Source organism: Paroedura picta, chromosome 9 (genome assembly GCF_049243985.1).
Source record: "Paroedura picta isolate Pp20150507F chromosome 9, Ppicta_v3.0, whole genome shotgun sequence".
NCBI lineage: Eukaryota > Metazoa > Chordata > Lepidosauria > Squamata > Gekkonidae > Paroedura > Paroedura picta.
This window is the reverse complement of record NC_135377.1, coordinates 42,162,055-42,182,112: the sequence shown is the minus strand read 5'-3', so window position 1 is coordinate 42,182,112 and position 20,058 is coordinate 42,162,055. Positions and strand designations below refer to the sequence as shown.

The following is a 20,058-nucleotide window of genomic DNA, read 5'->3' as shown; positions in this document are numbered from 1 at the left end:
TGATGGTATCACAGCTCAGAAAGCTATTAGTCTGGATAAAAAGTCTAAAATGGTGACATTTTCCTTGGTATTGCATTTGAGCCTAACCCCCCCCCCCCACACACACACACACACACACCCTGTGCATTTAAAATGCACCTTCAGTGGCTAGTGAGAATTGTGGTTGTCTGCTAAAGGCAAGATGAGTTATTGAAACATCTATAGCCAGACTCTGGGATTACTTTTATGTCAGCCTCAATGTCAATTTTGAAACTTACTGGGAGGCCATTAATCTGTAGTGAGATCTCCCAGGGGTCAGAGAATTGTCAGAACATCTAATTGGTCCTAGGTAGAACTGGTCATTTGCAATATCTTATTTTATCACCTCTCTCACCCCTCAGGTGCAACAGACTGCTGTAAAATCTTCTTGCATCTGTGGCATTCTGCAGTCTTTGCTGGACATTTTGCCCTTTGTGTGTGCCCTGTTAAGGGTTGCCAACCTCCGGATTAGACCTGTAAATCTCCCAGAATTCCTAATGATCTCCAAACTAAGATTGGTTCTCCTGGAGTAAATGGCTGTTTTGGAAGCTGAATAATATAGATGCCATCACGGCTTGCTGAGATTCTCCCCCCCCCACACACACATCTTCCCTCCCCACCCCACACCCTCCACAGGCACCATGCTCAAATCTCCCAAACCAGAATTGGCAACCACTGCCATTTGTACATTGATTGCCTGTATCAAAAGGTATAATCCAGTGGCTTAATCTTTGAAATAATGTCTGTTGAGCCAGCTTTAATAATGTTTCATGAGTAAAACTAGCAGTGCCACTGGAATTAATACATGGCTTAGAGTACAATTTTGGCAGGTCATAATCTTGTCTCCAATATGAAGTGAAGATTATGGCCCGAGATTGGTTCAAACAGTCATGTGAATCAGAAAATAACTCCTTCCTTTATCACACCAGCCACTTACATACCTGTTGCTTTTACTGCTTTGGTAGTCACTACAGTAGTGGAGCAATGAAGGTGGGATGGTGTGCTATGGGTATATTTCTGTGTCACTCTGTCCAGCTCTCTGATAGTTGCCCACCTGTCAGGAATCCCATGTTGGTTCTAAGGTTCTTGACTCCCACAAAGATAGAGAGTGCACCCACTGCCAGTTAAGTGTATTTGGAATTGTGACAGGGGTGTGAGGAAGGAACAGATGGCAGAAGTTCTCTGTTAACCCTGATGATGTCATTGGGAGTGACATGGGAGTCTTCAGTCCAGCACAGGGCTCAGAGTAGACAAGGGACTTTCCAGTTTTATTTCATGAAAATAGCTTGGTTTACAAAGAAGAGCTCTAAATTGAACCCAGGGGAGTTTGCTCATCATTAGGCTAGACACAAGCAAAGCATTTCCATTGTTTTATGTCTAAGCATGCAATATATTATCCGATAGTGCTGTGTTAAGCAGTTTCATATAACTACCAAAGAATTCCAGTTTGAAAAGTTCTTCTTAGCAAATTTTCATATCATGTATGCTTGAAAATTACAGCTGATTTTCAGATGTGTGAATTTGCTGCCATGCATCTGCAAGAAGCATATGCAATGATGGGGTCATATCTTTAGCTGATGTACATTCACAGTCTTATTGTTTTATTCACTAGTAGCAGCTGAGGCACTGATAATTTACTACTTTAACAAGAAAACAAGAGAATGAAGAATAACTCTTTCATGTGCCCATTATAATGGATTCAGAGTAATTACATTTCAAATGTTAGTTAGCAGGGTGGAATTGTGACATCTACGGTGTATAGTGATTACTTTGCAAAATCCATCTAGCATATATCAGGATAAATGCAAGACTCTGCCATTTTTAGTTATTTCAAATTTTTCACATCTTAGTGAGTGACATATTGGGTACATCTTTGATATGCTAGCTAGTACCGCCCTTCTGGAGTACTTCAGTGTTACATTGTTGGCACTGGGCATTAGTCACAGGAATACTGCTCGCCAAGATCGTTGATCAACTGGAATTAAATCTTGCACGCATTTGAAATTAATCAATATTCCTTTTTCAGTTTTCAAATATTATGTTAATACAAAGGCTTTTAGGCTTGTCAAACAATAGCTCGTTCAAACATCTGCCTATGATTCACTGGGTGTGACTGTCCTGAATTCTAACAGGATTTGTGTCCCTAATGTTTTGATTGAGCACACTATCAGCTTAGTGAAAGCCAGAGGCAAGTTATTTATATATTTATTTGCTTTCATTTATAGTCTGCCTTTCTCACTGGGACTCAAGGCAGATTACAAGTAGTACAGAACAGTCAATCGGCAAGCTGATTACCAAATATAACAACATTTGAGTCTAACAGCAATGATTCATAGTAGAACATAATAAAGCTGGTGCTGAACACCTCTATTCATATTTAAACTCTGCCAATACTAACAGCCTGAGGCAGGCTACTTCATAGTGTGGGAGCCACCTTGTTAGCAATGAGATCCCTCCTCTCTTTGAGGGGAAGTTTGCTCAAAGAAATCCTTCATCAACATTGCTTTAATTCTGCTATTATCTTGCTCTACCATTGCATCCCAGTGCTGAAAATGAACAAATGTATGTCAATTTTACCAAACTGATCAGTAATATCTGCACTCACACAGGGTACTCTTCAGCCGGATATCATGCTTTCCAGGAACTGCCAGAATTCCTCAGGTGACATCATCATCAGCCTACAGGGGAAAATCAGCCACTAGCTTTTCACTCTTCACCTGAAAACTACACCTATTTTCACATCAATGGTGCAGCTAAAGATGTACTAATCTTATCACCATTTAAGTGCTCATCCTTTCCCTGTCTCATCTATGGAACTCCATTAACTATGATTAACATACCTACCATACCTAAACCCTTTTCCCATCCTCTAATCCCAGATTTATCAAGGCATTATTTGCCTAATTCAGTCAACGTAACTAAGTTTTTGGCCTTTTGCCTGGGAAACTCATCAAGAGTTCACCCAGAGCAAACTCAGGCATTATCTCTGTCCTGTGAAATGTCTGGGACTTCACCCCATGCTTTGTTCACCCCAAACAAGAATATCACTTGCTTCCCAGATTTCTGTATGTTATGCTGGGAATCTCACCACGTCCATTGTTTTAGACTCTGCAGAGCCCAACCTTAGCCGCCAGACACAAATCTGGTTATTTAAGGCACATGCCAGAACCTTTCTGCATGTGTGTTCTCTGGGATTCTTCTCACAGCCCCACTACATGTAGGTCTGCTTTTCTTCAGGTGTGTGTGCCTCCTGGGTATCCCACATACACCTGGAGTGCTGGTTGCTTGTGTTGTTTCTTCTGGATGTCTACATGTTGTGAAGGTAGATGTGATGTGATGATGATGTTAGCCATTCAGTTGAGTCTGATTCTTGGCGATCCTATGGCTCAACTGTTGCCATGATTTCCAATCTTGCATGGCTTTTTTTTAGTTATATAATGTTCTGGTCAGTGTCCATTTTGATCGTGTCTAACCATAATGCTCTTTGTCAGCCTGGTTTCCTTTTCTCACTGACCAATCCTAGCATAATCCTTACCCCATTGAGTTGGATCATATGATATGGCCAAAGTAAGTAAGCCCACGTTTCGTGATTTCACCAACCAGTGATAGATCAGGCTTTTTGTGCTGTAGTATTTCCTTGTTTGTGACTTTTGCCATCTGTGGAACCCACAGAAGCTTTCTCCAACACCAGAGTTCAAACAATTGATTCCCACCTTGTCTGATTTTTTGCCTGACTTTCACAGCCATGTGGCTATTGGAAATAGGAGAAATTGAACTAATCTACATTTGGTAGTCAGGCTTAAGTCCTTGCTTTTCCATGTTCGCTTCAAGCTCATCATTACGGAGTAACCCAAAGTAATTTGTTGTTTTATTTCCATACTGCAATCGCCACTCACATCAATTTGTGATCCAAGAAAAGTGAATTCTTGAACGTATTTGAATGTATCTTCACAATCAATTGTTATTGTGACATGTCTGGGGTTTTTTTTGCAGTGGTCATTATTTTTGTCTTTTGTCTAAAACTTACTTCATTGACCTTTGTAATAAGCTGTTCTAGGCCTTCCTTAGTTTCTGATAGGAGGGTAGTGTCATCAGATTATTTATATTCCTTCCTCCAATCTTAATTCCAGTATTTGATTTTTGAGTTCAATTTGTCTCATAACGATCTCAGTAAACAAGTTAAACAGGAAGGGGGAAGAATACAAACTTGGTGCACTCCTTTCTCTATTTTGAACCAGTCAGTGTCACCAAATGGAGTCTGTACAATGGCTTCTTGGTTTGCATAGAGCAACTGCATCAGTTTGATCAAATGCACTGGCACACCGAAATTTGGCAGGGCTTCCCACAATTTGTTGTGATCCATACAATCAAAAGATTTCTTAAAGTCAATAAAGCAGATGTAGACAACCTTCTGATATTCCTGTGACTTTTCCAAAATCCAGTGCAGAATTGCTATGTGATCATGAGTACCATGCCCCTGTCGAAAGTCAGTTTGAACATCTGGCAATTACACTTCAATCACTGTTGCTATTCTTTGTTGTAAGATTTTAAGCAGGATCTTACTATCATGAGAAATGAGGGCTATTGTACAGTAATTGGAACAGTTTTTCAAGTCACCCTTTTTTGGTAGGGGAATAAACACATCATTTCTACACCTCTGACTGGTTATTAGTTTCTCAGATTATCTGGCACAAAGTTGTAGTGATTTTGATTGGTACACTTCTCAGCAGTTCCACAGGTATGATGTCAATGCCCAAGGGCCTTGTTTGGCAATTGACTTAAGGCCTGTTCAACTTCCTCCACAAGAATGGCCAGTTCAAGTTCTATTTCTTTTTCTTTTTCATTTTGAAGAGAGCAAACTTCCGTAAGTAAAGATTCTACTCTTTATGAAGATGGCACTTGTCATCAGACTTGAAACTTGTTTTGTCAGTTTCACAGTGATTTTTTTTTCATGAGGTTGCTGATAGGTGCGTAGAATATTGCCACATTTTGTGGGACAGTGCTTGCTAGACTTTTCTTCATGTGAGCGTGCACACATACAACCCACTACATCTGAACCATGTTCTCTTTAATTTCAAAAAGACATCCATGTGAACCTCAGACTGACCTGTCAATAAATTTCCTCCCAGTGGTCTAAGTTTAGTGATATACTCATATTACTGGAATCATCCTACATGTAAAAAAGACAAACATTTACATGATGGAAAAAGCAGTAGTGGAGCTTTTATATCAATGAGGAAGGGAGGATGGCAGAAAGTGCAAAGTGCTTCAAAGTGGGCAGTGGGGTGAACTCTGAGGAGTGGGAAAAGGTCAACAGAGAAATCTGAGGGAATCTGTATGACTTTGAATTACCTTTGGTTTAAAAGAGAAACAGGGGGAAAACTGCCACAAAATCACTCTCAGAAAACCTGGTGAACAGCAACCAGAAAGCAAACTGAGTGCTGAATGGAGGGATATCTATGCAAAACAACATCAACAACAACAAAAACACTGATGGATATGCATGGTAAAAGTGAGGGAAAACTCTTGTCCATAATAGGCCCTACTTGGAGAACAGGAAAGGGATCCATCTATATGAATGTGGGAACAAAGAAGTGAGCAAGAACCCTAGCTTTGCCACTATTATCTATCTAGGAATTCTTTGGAGAGACTGGAGTGGCTTTATAACAGAATGTCACCAAAATTGCTGGGGAAATATTTCTGCCTGTCCACTAAAGAACCTCCAAGTTGCAAGTGAATGGGGCTATGGGAGACAAATTGCAAGTGAATTGGGCTATGGGAGACAATTCTATGAGCCCCTGAACAAGATACCTCCAGCCATTATACTTGTAAAGATTAAAAGGACTCTGCCCATACAAAGGAGGGAGCAAAGGAGAATGGCAGCTCTCTGCAGCTTGTTTCCAAAAGCTGGGTGAGCTCTGTGTTTCTCCTTTGCAATTACCTACTTGAAGAAATACTATTGCTGGTAATAATGCAAACTAGGGGTGGGGGATATGGATTGTTTGACCGAGGAGAGGGTTGTAATTCCCAAGTATCCTTGATTTTTATTCCTATTACAAGAAATCACAACTTGATCCAGTGATTTCCGTATATATCTTCAGTTTAAGAATTTCGTAATATACATCCCTAGTGATCTTTACATGCATTAAGTATCCAAGGCAAGCAAAGGTCTAACAGAAAAGTGTTGGCTTTCACTGATCTCAAGATCCTAGTGGAATACATTACAGTAACCAGATCAAAGTGATACGTAAAGGGGACAGATGCTACATTGGGGGTTTCTAGGGTCTCAGCTGGATTATAGTCAGTGTCCAAATCAGAGCATATTTGGGATATACATGATCTAAGACAGGCAAGGCCCATTACCAAAACATCAGCTAGTACTAGGCATATAGGCCAGCAACCTGGGTATTCTCTTATGAATAGTCAGGTTCAGATTAAAAAGAAAGTGATGGGACAAAGCTCCCATCCTTAAAATCTGTGATGTATAGATGTAAGGTGCTGGAGACTCATTGCCAACAAGAACCCTGGCATGTTATAGAACCTGTACTTAGCACATTTATGCTGGTAGAAGCTTGAGAGATTTGTTAGCAAACAATGGAGTTTGGCTAGATTGTGGTAGCTTTTCAGACTTGCTTTTCAGACCCATCAATATCCCCTTCCCACCTGTCTCATTGTAGCCATTATTTGGGAGGAAATACGTTCCAGATGTCTACAGCCAGCCTTCTTAGTGTCTGCTTCAGAGCTGCATTTGATCTAAAAATAGACACAAAGTAAAGATAATCCTCTCATTCAGCCTTGATTTATAAAAGCACAAAGCAAAAAGGGGAGAAGTTTGTTGTAAAGACCTAAATTATCTGTTTGATATTTTGTATATGAAAAAGCTTTGAATACATTTTAGTAATTGTTTATACAATGGAATATGCAGAATAATTTTGAAATCCATCCTGATTTTAATGCAAAAATAAACCCAAACCAGTGAAAAATTACTATTATTTCAATGAAAATCATTGTAACAATATATTTTAATAAAATAATCCATAATTTTGATGGAAGTTTGCTAGATCAAATAAAAAATGCCAAATATCTTTTCAGTTGTATACCAGCTGCTTCATGGCACTTCAGTTTCTCCCTTCTTAACACAGATCATAAGCACTGATTTTCTGGACTCTATCTTTTGTTTTTACAGACTATGTATTAATTCCAAAGTTTTACTATCTTTGAAAAAAATACTGCCTTGAAGAATCTGCTCTAGAAATGTAAACCAGAGCCATCTTTAAGGAAGCAAGCAGTATCAGCACCAAAACAGGGGCACTAAAAGAGAGGGGGAGAGTGAAAGGGAGGACAGGGAAGAATGTTATGGCTGATAGTTAGGTCGTGGGATTCAAAATGGAGAACAGAACTCCTCCCAAGTTTCTGCTCACAACTCAAGTGGGGTGATGAAATTTTTTTGCCATCAAGTCACAGCAGATTCATGATAACCCTGTAGAGTTCTCAAGGCAAGAGATGTTGGGAGGTTTGTCATTGCCTGCTTGCATGTCGCCCTGTTTAGCTTCTGAGAACTGATAACATTGGGCTACCCTGGAATGTGAGAGTAAAGTGATTGGCTCACGGTCACCCAGCAAGTTTCCATGGCACAAGTGAGGAATTGAACTTGGATTTCCCAGATTGTGGTCAAATACTTTAACCATTATAGCATGCTGTTTTTATGATAGAATAGTGTGTTGGAACTCTGCTCTGTTGCTAAGTTCAGACCAACACATATACCCACTTGAATCTATTTTCTGGCCATTATTATTGTTTATTTTAATCCATGATTATTACTGAAAATAATTTTATTGTATTGAGGAGGGGCCTTGATGTGGATAGCCCCCATCTAGTCTGATCTCAGAAGCTAAGCAGGGCCAATGTGGAGGCAGACAATGGCAAACAACCTTAAACTTGATCTGGAACTCAACTGGCAGCCAAAGAAACTGCAGGAGAATTGGTTATATATGCACTCTCTATGGGGTCCTTGTAAGGACCTAGGCAGCCACATTCTGGACCAGCTGTAATTTTGGAATCAGGGATAAAGGGAGGACCACATAGAGTGAGTTGTAGTAATCTAGCCTAGAGGTGATCATCATGTGGATCACGGTGGCTAGGTGTTCTGGAGTCCTGCACGCTAGTAGCTTCAACTGGAATAGATGGAAAAATGCCTGGCATGCTACTTTAGTGACCTGCACCTCCATAATAAGAGCGATGTCAAAAGTCATCCCCAAATTCTTGATGGTCTGTGTAGCCTGAAGTTGTACCCTGTCAAGGCAGGGAAGGTAATTTTCCTCCTTTGGAACCTTTCTTACCAGCCACAGGACCTCCATCTTCAGGGGGCTGAGATTGAGATGGCTTTGCTGGAGTCACTCCACCATAGCTTCAAAGCATTCACCCAAAGATTTTTTTGGGGGGAGGGGTATTCAGCCAGCCACTCATTAACAGATAGAGCTGAGTGTCATCTGTGTATTGATGACAACCCTGCCCATACCTCCAGACTAGCTGGCCTAGAGGGCACATGAAGATGTTAAATAGGATAGGGGAAAGAATTGTGGAACCCTGCAGTGGAGTTTTTAGCGATGCAACAAATTCTCCCCAATAGTGATCCTCTGTCTGCAGTCTTGGAGACCAGGCTGACTTCTGTATTCCCACTGACATCTGTACCCCTGCATTGGTAAGCTGATGAGCTAACGGCTCATGATCTACTATCACGGTAAGATCTAACAATAGGGAGGGGGTGGGGTACCAAGCTGGGCCTTCAGGGCACAATGGTATGACCGGGGTACAGATCCATATCCACCCCTGAACAAAAGATCAAATCCAAGTGTATGTCCTACTTTATGTGGGGGGCTTGTAACAAATTATGAAACTGCTAATGGATGACATGGTTCTGACTGGGGGCAAGTTCGTCCATGTGGGCATTTGAGTTCCCCAGGACAAGGATCCTGAGATACTACAATGCCCAAGCCACAACCACCCCTTGCCTTGAAAACCCTACAAAGTTACCATGAGTCACCTGTGCCTTAATGGGAAAAAAGAGGGGAAAATAGAGGAAGGGATGTTAAAAAATTATCCACCCTGAGCACCAAATAGATTAGGCATGCCACTGGTTCTACATAAATTACCACTACCACAAACTGATACAATAAATAATTTTAAAATTGTAGTAGCACATATTTGGGTCAATACTTGAGAAACATTATGTGGGGAAAATTGTGTGCACTGGCCATAAAGAAAAAAGCAACCTTAATGTAACATTCCTAGGTGTTTGAGAACAACATTTTTGCACGAATTTAAATAGAGAAATAATAAAGTGGTAGTGCAGTTGATAGCTCTGCAACTGTGCAATTATCATCCCTAAAGCTTCAGCATCCTTCTGAAGTGTTTGACCATTCAGCTGGCATAATGTATTAAAAGTATGACTCATTCCTCCCTGGCTACTGACATTTACACAGCAGTCCAGTTTTATGAAATATGAACTGTGTGTTTTGATATATTTTTTTACCACATGAGTTTGGTCAGAAAAAACAGCAAAACAGAATCTGGTAGGAGACAAAATTCTCTAACTAAAATATTACTTGATGATAGGTATGTCCACTTTGAAGCAGCTTCTCTAGAAAGGCCAAGCCATCCTGGAGGATTCTGGGAGCTATAAAACATGTATTCAGTTAGTATCTGACCATTCCTTTGTTATGGTACTTTTAAATATATACTTAGAAACAACATTGTAATGTGATCATCCCTTTATTTTAATAAAGGCAGACTTTTTGGAGAGGAGGGAGAAGGGAGGATGGCGAAAAGGAAAGAGGTGTGCAATGACTCAAAATCACAAGTGTGTGATAAAACCTGAATGCTTGCCTTTTCCAACTTGGCAGCTGAGGATGAGATTCTGCCTTGAAAGATGAAATCACTGTAATAGGGGATTTCCAAAATGAACAATAAATCAGAGGACAATTTGGGACTGCATGTGGAAAGGCATATTTAAATGCGGGAACAGACAGAAAACTTAGCCCTTTAAAAATGCAGGTGCAAATTATATTGCTAGTGCAGAAACAGTCTTAGTGTCAACCTGGTATCCATTAAGCAAAAACTAATAACATACTCTGATCAGAGCTTAAAGCACTTTATTAGACCAAGATATTGTTTATTTTGAGCAGTGCTCTTGAGAAACTTATTATTGGCCACTCTAGCTCCGTATTATCTACTCTGACTTCTGGCAGCTTTTGAAGGCCCCATGATGAGGTCCTTCCCAGTGACAATGCTTAGAGAATGGATCTGGGGGTTTCTGCAGTCTCTGCCAGTGATCTATGGACTTTCCCTATTAACAGAGGTGGAATGTTGATGTTACAATGAGAAATGTTAACTGGAGCAGTGGCTTTTCTGGGCTCATTACTGTGAAATCTATTTGATGACCTGATAGCATCATGTAGTCTTGACATTTGTCATATATGGTTAACAGGCCTGAAATCTATTCCTGTGGTTCACTTCCTAGTTCTTTTACAAACATCAATTCTTCTCCAATACTCTTGATAGTCAAGTTTCAGTTATGAACTCTGATTATACCTGAAGGTCAACTCCCCTTAATTCTCTCTCAGTTTACTCTGGAAGCATCATTGAATGCTCTACTGAAATAGAAGGCAGTGAATCAAATAAGCAGTGAATCAAATCTTTGGTATTTTTCTTTCTGACTTCTCCATTCCCTGAATGTTTTTTTTCTCATTATCTCACCTTTCAACTATATTTTACAGTAATACACAGACATGGGAAATAGTATATAAGAATTTTATTCAATCGTCTCTAGAGAGAGAGCTAGATATGTACCATACTTGAAATTCATGTTGTGCTTATTTAAAATGATCTCTCTCTGTCCCCCTCTATCTTTCATTTCAATTCTAATAGTTCTAATTGCATTGGAGAATACTGGGCAAATAACAACAAAAATCTATTGCAATTGGATGTATATAATAAAAGTCTATCTTCAGGAAGTTCCATCACTAGGGGAGAGTTGCAAATGTAAGCATGAGCCAGTATGGAGTGTCTTAGAAATAGTGTTTCCTTTTCAAAACGCTAACACCACGGTAATATCTCTAGATGTAGAGGAAAATCAAATACAGCAAACAGCATCTGCAAAAGCTTCACCATTCTCGGGTCAAAATATATTGCTAAACCCTAAAATGATACATTTGATTCAACATCAAGAACAATTTGGGTAATTGTTTCTGCCTATGAGGATTTGCCCCATATTCAAATAAAGCAACAAAATAGGAATAGCTGGTTGGTCTTTGAGGAACAATATAATACAAATTAACCCTCTGTTATATTCTAGTACCTTTAGTATTGTGTTTCTAGCTTCCATATTGTATTATTTAGTTTCTCAGCATGACTGATACAAAAAGAGCAGATTATCAAACTCTTTTTTGCATATGTGAATTTTAAAAAATGAAATGAAATGGGAAACAATACACTGTTCGTTCATCTTTCAAGATTCAACCTGAACAAATTTTAACCTGCTTTAAAGCCAATTTTCTCATTGTAGTTTGAAGGACTCTGACAGCATGATATTGTACAGATGCTCAAAAGAAAATGTGAGCAGCTGCAAATGAATAAATTATTTCTATAGTTATGTATTCTAGAATCTAAGGATATCACACAACCTTGAATGCCATCGAAGAAGAGAAAAGTGATGAGGAAAGCAGGTCAAAGCTTGGGTGTACGGTGACAGACATTACAATGAATTAGTTCAAATCCAGCTGGGATTCAAAAAGCTTTTTGGAAGCACTTACGGTTTCCACATATCCCATGATGATTTTTGATGTTTTCTTTGAATCACAATTTCATACTACAAACTATTTGATTCTCAGTATATAGGGCTGTGCAATTGCATTGGGTCAGCCCAATTTTAGATTAGAACACAATTTGTTCTTGATGATCCGTTCAATGGCTTTGCGTAGGGCAATTAATTGGAAGGGTGCTGGAGAAGTTATTCTGTCCTGCCCTTAACTCTGCAGCAAGTTGTGAGCTGGCCTGGTCATCCTCCCTGGAGATTTTATAAGAATAGCTTGTTGGTCTTTGAGGAACAAACCAAGCATGCTTTGGACCTCATTCAAAAGGTACGAAGGGACCTTTTTGACCATGTTCCTGAGAGTAATGGTATTCTCTCATTAGGCCTGGTCAGTTGACAGGTTAGGTCATAACTACTTTGGCACGATAAACTAACTTTGTTATAGAAGAAGGAGGGAATTGTCACTTTCCTTGCTGGGAAAGTCCCTTAGACCAAGAGTTCCTTGAAAAACAGCCTGGTAACCAGACACCACCACTCAGGATCTCCTGAGGACATCCAGACTGACCCATTGAGAAAATATTCTCTAGTACAGGACTAGAACAATAATAAAGAGACAGGATAGAAGCCGTAGAACAGCCTTTATCAATGTTTTTACTGTTGAGAAACCCCTGAAACAGTCTTCAGGTTTTGAGAAATCCCAGAAGTTGCGTGATCATGCAGAATATGGTCGGGAAGCATAGCTGTGTACACCCATATCTGCCCCCTTCTTCCCACCTTCTCCAAGCCCATTATTGGCTATAGAGAGGTCTATATGACCATATATGGTTTTATCACATGATAAATGTTTAACATTTTAAAATATATATATATTTTAAATTAATTAACTCCCTTCCATCCTGGAAACCCTTCCAGGGCCATAAAGAAACCTTGGTTGAGAAAACCTGCCCTACAACATACCCTATAGCCAGTTAGGTAGCTCATAGGGAGGAGATTCAGAAAAATATCTCGGAAGAATAAATTATACTAAGGGAAGCCAAAAACTGTCTTTATAAAAAGGCTTATTTTATAAAAAGGCTTAAAAGAGTTTTAAAAAGGGAAAGGGTGGCTGAGTTTGTTTTTTAAGGATTAGAAAAGGGGCCAAACAAAAAAGAAATACAGAGAAGGCACACAACAACACAGCACAGAGATGTTCAAACAAACAGCTTTCCAGTTATACTATCTCAGCCAAACACATTACCTGGGCTGTAGCATGTTTCTCAGAGTGTGTTGAGGGTTCCTTGCAGTAACAAAATACCAGAGAAGTCCTCAATCCCTATCCTACCTTCTGAAGACCCAGTTTCCACTGAAAACAAAATACAAGGGCAACTCCCAAATCTCCAGATGTTTATGGTCAATGGAACTGAACTTAAGTCAGCCTCTTCTCAAAGAGGAATAAACTGCTTTCTCCTGCCTCATGCATATTTTCATGACTGATGTCAGAGGCTTCTGTTACTATTTGGAGGATTATAAAATATAGTCCCACCCCCGTCAAGCATCTGATAATGTCTCTGAATTTCCATGACAAATGGGTGGTCTGACTCAAACCAGATTGTCCTTTGTTCAAAAGAGATTAACTCTGGCAAGATGGTCCAACGTGGAATGGAAATGAATGGGTCATTCAAACTAAACTCCCAGGTTTCTTGCCATAAGTAAAATTTTAGCATTTCTGTCTCCATCATCAGCTTCAAAGACCTGGTGAGCTGAGCAGTATTACCCAAAGTAGAGTTGCAGATATGCACTCATTAGAGTCTAGTGGCATTTCAGGCTAGTGGTTACTAAGATAAGGCTTAATATGGAGGATGAGGATGAGGCTTGATATAGTGTGGTTTTATGGACAGATGAGGATAAATGAAGTCACAGGTAAATCTGGTCATAGTAGGCTTGTCCCAAACACTGGCAGCTGCATTAGGTTGCTTGTTAGCAGCAATTCACTGTCACTGGGAGATGTTTAATTGACAGTCAACCCTTAATAACCTATATGTCAGTGTCTCAAGTCCTTATTTGGGGGTGCTGTTTCAATTTAAGAAGCTCCTCTGTAACCAGAGTGCGTTGACTAGGCACACGGAAGATTGCAGTTGGGAAAACATCAGTCCAGTGCATAATTCTTTGTATTCAGGACTAGATCTAGGAAATCTTTCTTCCAATTCCCTCTAGCAGTTTCTCAAATGGAAATAAGAACACCAGCCTTGAGTGGCTTAGTTTTTCTGAGGGCGTGATGTGTTCTTTTTATTGTTCGCTTTCTAAAAGTATTTGTTATTTTCAGTCATTGCTTGGACTTCACAGAGTTCTCTCTGGTCACGAGCAGGGGGCCACTCACTCCCTCTGAGCAAATTCAGATGCATCCAATTTGCATAATCACACTGTTCTCTCACAAAATTAGATGACTTTCTGGCCATCACATGCCCTCCCCTCAGTTTCTTATTGTTCTTGCCTCCGATTTTAAAAGACAAATAATAAAAAAAATCAGCTTTTGCCTTGAAATGAGACTGACAATTTATAATATTTATATAATAAATTAATCATTGTATAATAAAATAAGCCAATGGGCTTAGAAAAACATAACTCTGCTTAAAAGGGCACTAGGCCAATGTGCCTGCAGAGGCTTTTCATGAACCCAGGACATTTTTCATTCAGTTGTTGTGGACACAGCTCAAATAGTTGCTGCGGTGCAAAGAGCTCTACTGAGGCCTGACATTGTACCATGTGCTGTGGAATTTGTTCGGCCAGCTCAAGTCCTCTTGCCACTAGACTCCAGTGCGTTCACTTTTGCAGTTTTATTTCACCATCTCCATCACCAATTCAATTCCTTTTCATTGTCACCAGCAGATGTAGAATGGCCAATATGTTTGTGTAATCATTTGGATCTAGTCCCTGTATTTTTTTCTTAATATTAATAAAGTTTCTTATCTGCATTAAGAGTTAGACACCTTCTCAAATTAATAGGAATGTAGGGAAAGATTTGAAATTCTATCTTATTAGTGTAATTCAAATATAGACTCAAATTTAGGTACAAAACACTAAGTTTGGCCAGTTTGGTCTAGTGGTTAGGAGTGCAGACTTCTAACCTGGCATGCCAGGTTCGATTCTGCGCTCCCCCACATGCAACCAGCTGGGTGACCTTGGGCTCGCCACAGCACTGATAAAGCTGTTCTGACCGGGCAGTGATATCAGGGCTCTCTCAGCCTCACCCACCCCACAGGGTGTCTGTTGTGAGGAGAGGAATGGGAAGGCGACTGTAAGCCGCTTTGAGCTTCCTTCGGGTAGAGAAAAGCGGCATATAAGAACCAACTCTTCTTCTTCTTAATTTTCAGCCATTTGCCTAATTGTAAAAGTGGTATATCTTAACGTCAAAGCATTAGCAGAGTATAAGTAGTAATTTCTTTACCTTGCTACTAGTAATTTCTTTTTTACACCGATACCTGGGGTTGAATAAACATTTCACTGCAGATACAACTTATGGAGTGTCACACAGGCACGAAAACTAGGCCATGTATTCTATAAAGCAGGGGTAGTCAACCTGTGGTCCTCCAGATGTTCATGGACTACAATTCCCATGAGCCCCTGCCAGCATTTGCCAGCATTTGCTGGCAGGGGCTCATGGGAACTGTAGTCCATGAGCATCTGGAGGACCACAGGTTGACTACCCCTGCTATAAAGGACACTCTCGGTATATGGGTGCAAAGGAAGGAATGTACAGAAAAGTTTACCATGCTCTATACAAGTCATTCAGTTTAATGAACTAAAGAGAAATGACACCAGATATTATATTTATATACTGCCCTCCCCTGAACTTTGCCAGTAAATGTTATTGTATTTTGTCAGGAACTTTGCATGCAGGTAATTGAGGAAGCTCAAACAAGAATGAAAATATATCCCAACCAAATAACCTTTCTATCACAATAATTGCAGGTTTCAAGGAGGGATAAAGGTTGAGCCAATGGAATAAACACACAAAAACCATTGGTGGTAAAATCATGGTCACAGCTTATTTTATCGTATTAAGTACAGACCCAGAGAGTACTGGTACAGCATGGGGTACCACAGGGTTCGGTCCGGTACTTTTTAACATATGTATTAATGATCTAGATGAGGGGGTGGAGGGACTACTCATCAAGTTTGCAGATGACACCAAATTGGAAGGACTGGGAAATACTCCCGAAGATAGAGACAGAGTTCAACGAGATCTGAACACAATGGAAAAATGAGCAAATGAGAACAAGATGCAATTTAATAAAGATAAGTTGTAGAGTTCTACATCTGGGTTAGAAAAATGAAAAGCATGCCTACTGGATGGGGGATACACTTCTAGGTAACACTGTGTGCGAACGAGACCTTGGGGTACTTGTGGATTGTAAACTAAACATGAGCAGGCAGTGAGATGCAGCAGTAAAAAAGGCAAATGCCATTTTGGGCTGTATCAACAGGGGCATCACATCATCACATCACAAGATGTCATAGTCCCATTGTATATGGCACTGGTCAGACCACACCTGGAGTACTGTGTGCAGTTCTGGAGGCCTCACTTCAAGAAGGACGTAGATAAAATTAAAAGGGTACAGAGGAGAGCAAGGAGGATGATCTGGGGCCAAGGGACCAAGCCCTATGTAGATAGGTTGAGGGACTTGGGAATGTTCAGCCTGGAGAAAAGGAGGTTGAGAGGGGACATGATAGCCCTCTTTAAGTATTTGAAAGGTTGTCACTTGGAGGAGGTCAGGATGCTGTTACCGTTGGCTGCGTTACCGAAAGGACGCCCAGTAATGGGTTTAAACTACAAGTACAACGATATAGGCTAGATATCAGGAAAACAATTTTCACAGTCAGAGTAGTTCAGCAGTGGAATAGGCTGCCTAAGGAGGTGGTGAGCTCCCCCTCACTGGCAGTCTTAAAGCAAAGGTTGGAAACACACTTTTCTTGGATGCTTTAGGATGCTTTGGGCTGATCCTGCGTTGAGCAGGGGGTTGGACTAGATGGCCTCTATGGCCCCTTCCAATTCTATGATTCTGAATGGGTCAAAGCATTAGATGCCTCACCTGCCACCCAATGAATCTCCCCCACAGCCCATCTGGGCTAAGTTATGGACTGACAAGACCCCAGAATACATATGGGCACTAGCCTCCCCATGATCCCTTTGCCATGTGGCAGAGGAAGCCAGCTGGCAGTTCTCACCTAGGCATGCAGCTGAGTGGCTCCATCCCTCTTATTAGCGCCCCCACCGCATGAGAGAGGCAGGTTCACAGGCATGGCCTTGTCCCTTAGGATCCATCCCAAAGCCCAAACTACCAAAGAGTGGGAGAGTTCCATGCTCCCTTCTCACCAAAGCTCCTAAACTTCCATACCCATTACTATGCCTAGATAGAAATCACTCTGCAGATCAGCTGATGGCAGTGATTCCTGAATCAAACTGAACTCCTTATCCCATTACCAAAATGGAGATTCAGGTGACTTGGGTTATGAAGAATCAGGTTTGACCTTGACCCATTTTTTTACATCTCTACCTCGAATAAGCAATAGTAAATTTTACTGATTAAAAAAATATATTGGGGGTCAAAGAAGGTAAATGAAGATTTAATCAATGCCAGTTCATACATGCAATGCTGACAATTACAGTCCTAGTGTGATTATTCTTTTATTTTACAGTAGTGTCCCTATCTCTTCTGGTTCCCTTCTTAGGGTGCCCCAACCAAGGGGGGTGGTTGTGTGTATGTTTGGCTGTTGTAGAAAGCAAGAGAAAGGAGATGCTGAGCTGTATGTGAGAAAGACAGAGACAGAAAAAGGTAGGCACAAATGCAGCAGAGACTGAGAGGGTTGCTAGAAGACCATCCAAGGTGCTGTGTTTAAGGCTGAATACACTGGTAGTGGGGAGGGGCAAGAAGAGGGGTTATTAAATTATACTTTTCCTAATTTTCTTTACTTAGTGCACGAGTGATAATGGAAGGTCTATGGCATTATATCTTGCTGGAGTTGTTTCCTTCCCCAAACCTTGCCCACCCAAGGTTCCACACCTAAATCTCTTGGAATTTCCCAACCTGGAGCTAGCAATCCTAAGAGAAAACTGACTTCAGTTGTTGGGAATTGTTGTGATTCCAGGATATCGTCAGGCTCCACCTGGAGGTTTGCAACCCTAAAAGGAGAGAAGGAAGCAGAAAAGGGGGAAAGGCTATGATGAAAAAGGAAAAGGAAAGAGGAAATACTGGTGATGGGTTAGTGATAAAGAAGTTACATTTTGACTAACATTAAGGGTCATTGGCTTATTTCTAATAGCTTAGCATAGGCTGATGACAGAGGTAGAGGGTTGTTTAGTAATATGCTCTGTTTAGTATAAGCTTGGAGGACAAGAGTTGACCTGGTGATCCTGCCACATCAGAAGGATGAGATCAGGACTCCTGGGCTAGCCTAGAGACTTTGGGGAAGGATTAAAATGAACCTGCAGAGGACATTATTGCATTCTTGGCATTATTGCATTGCTCCAGGCCTCTAAGCTAGTTCTATCAGGTAGACATTTAAAATTCTGTGTAACTCTTTGCTCTTTCCACAGGTTTTTGTGGTCATGAGTCCCCTGTGACTGTCTTATTTTTGCTGCAGCTAAAATAAAAACATAAAATGGTTTTCTAGTCTGGTGTGTCTAGGAGTGTGGTCATGCCAGACAAAGGACCCTGTTAGAGGCCTACAGGGCTAGGCTGTCAGTGGGAAAGGGGGAAATGGGATGGCATGTCCTTGTATGTTTCCAAATGTAATTTTAAAATAACATGCAAACACATGGAACAATATGGACAGAGGGTGCTTAATCCACTCCCATCTTTCCCTCCCTGAAACTACCTCTCAACAGCAGTTGTTTTCTCTCTTGTGAGCTGGAGACAACTGTTTGTAGATAAGCACTCCTTTCCCAACGTTTACTTTCTATAAAGTAGGATATGTGCCAAAGTGATCTGTACAGTGTTCATGCTGCCACATCCTCTGAATGCTCTTGTTCAAAGACTTCAGTAAGTGCTGCTAAATTGTGGCAATGCTGTTCTTGAATACAACACCATTTCTCTGAAACTGTAAAATAGGAATCCTTAACAAATCCCAGGTTCTCTTTGCCATGACAACCACATCGACCAGTGGCTGTTCTCTTTTGTCCAAATGACTTAAGGTTCCATTTGAGACTCTAACCTAGTAAGGTTCCAAGACATTGTGAAGGACCTACAAGCAACCTTTATCTTCACAAATCAAAGTATAGAAGCAAAGCAAGTGATGTGTTTCAGTTCTAATCGTCCTAGCCAAGAGTAAATAATTGCTTAGGTGTATCTTGGTGGGCAGCTGGGTCATTATGAGTAAAATTGTCATGAATTAGCATTCTGTTCTCTGGCCCATGACACATTCTCTGGTTATTTTAATGGAAGGAGCAAATCCAAATCCTCTCCTTCTGCCCAAATAGGCATCCTGCATTGGGTTCTGAATGTGCATCAGAATGAATATGTTGTGAAATTATTTCAAGAACATGACCAGCTGTTGTGGAGGACCAACATACTGTATAGCTGTGAAGTTCAGTCTGTCATCACAATGAATGGCTTGCTACAGATTGTCCATTTGTAAAAATGTTCAAAAAACCTGTTATATTTCCCCAGAAAAGTAAACTTTGCACAAAAGTAAATATAATGTTTAACCCATGCTACAGCTCAATCATTAAACCAAATACTTTCTAAGAATATTATGTGTCCATATTTTTATAGAATCATAGAGTTGGAATGAACTTCCAAGGTCATCTAGTCCAGGGGTAGTCAACCTGTGGTCCTCCAGATGTTTATGGACTACAATTCCCATGAGCCCCTGCCAGCAAACACTTGCAGGGGCTCATGGGAATTGTAGTCCATGGACATCTGGATGACCACACGTTGACTACCCTTGATCTAGTCCAGCTCCCTGCACTAGCAGGAAGACACAGCTATCCATTGATTGATGGTAGACACAATGCGGCTAGACACGGTTATCCATTGATTGATAGTACATAAATAAAATCTGAACTGCCCATGCATTGATAGATATAGAAAAATTGAGTTACATCATTTGCCTATGGAGAACAACTTGAGAGAACAAAAATATGTGGTTCAAGATGAAAAAATTGCTCTTGAATGATTGGGTGAACCCAGGAAAGGCTGCATGTAAGATTAAATTTATTTAAGTTAGATGCAAGGCTCCAGTTTCTGCAGCAC

General features: G+C 40.5%; 2 long non-coding RNA genes across 2 annotated transcripts in view; one reads left to right on the top strand and one right to left on the bottom strand.

The window, feature by feature from the left end:
* LOC143844239 (uncharacterized) overlaps nt 1–20,058 on the top strand; it is a 134,689-nt gene that overhangs the window by 44,256 nt on the left and 70,375 nt on the right. The window lies entirely within an intron of this gene.
* Nucleotides 1,370–18,884, bottom strand: LOC143844238 (uncharacterized). The gene is made up of 5 exons (XR_013233882.1): nt 18,683–18,884; nt 9,624–9,694; nt 6,682–6,771; nt 2,624–2,696; nt 1,370–1,553 (listed from the first exon to the last, which is right to left on the bottom strand). It is a non-coding gene; the product is annotated as an uncharacterized LOC143844238 (long non-coding RNA).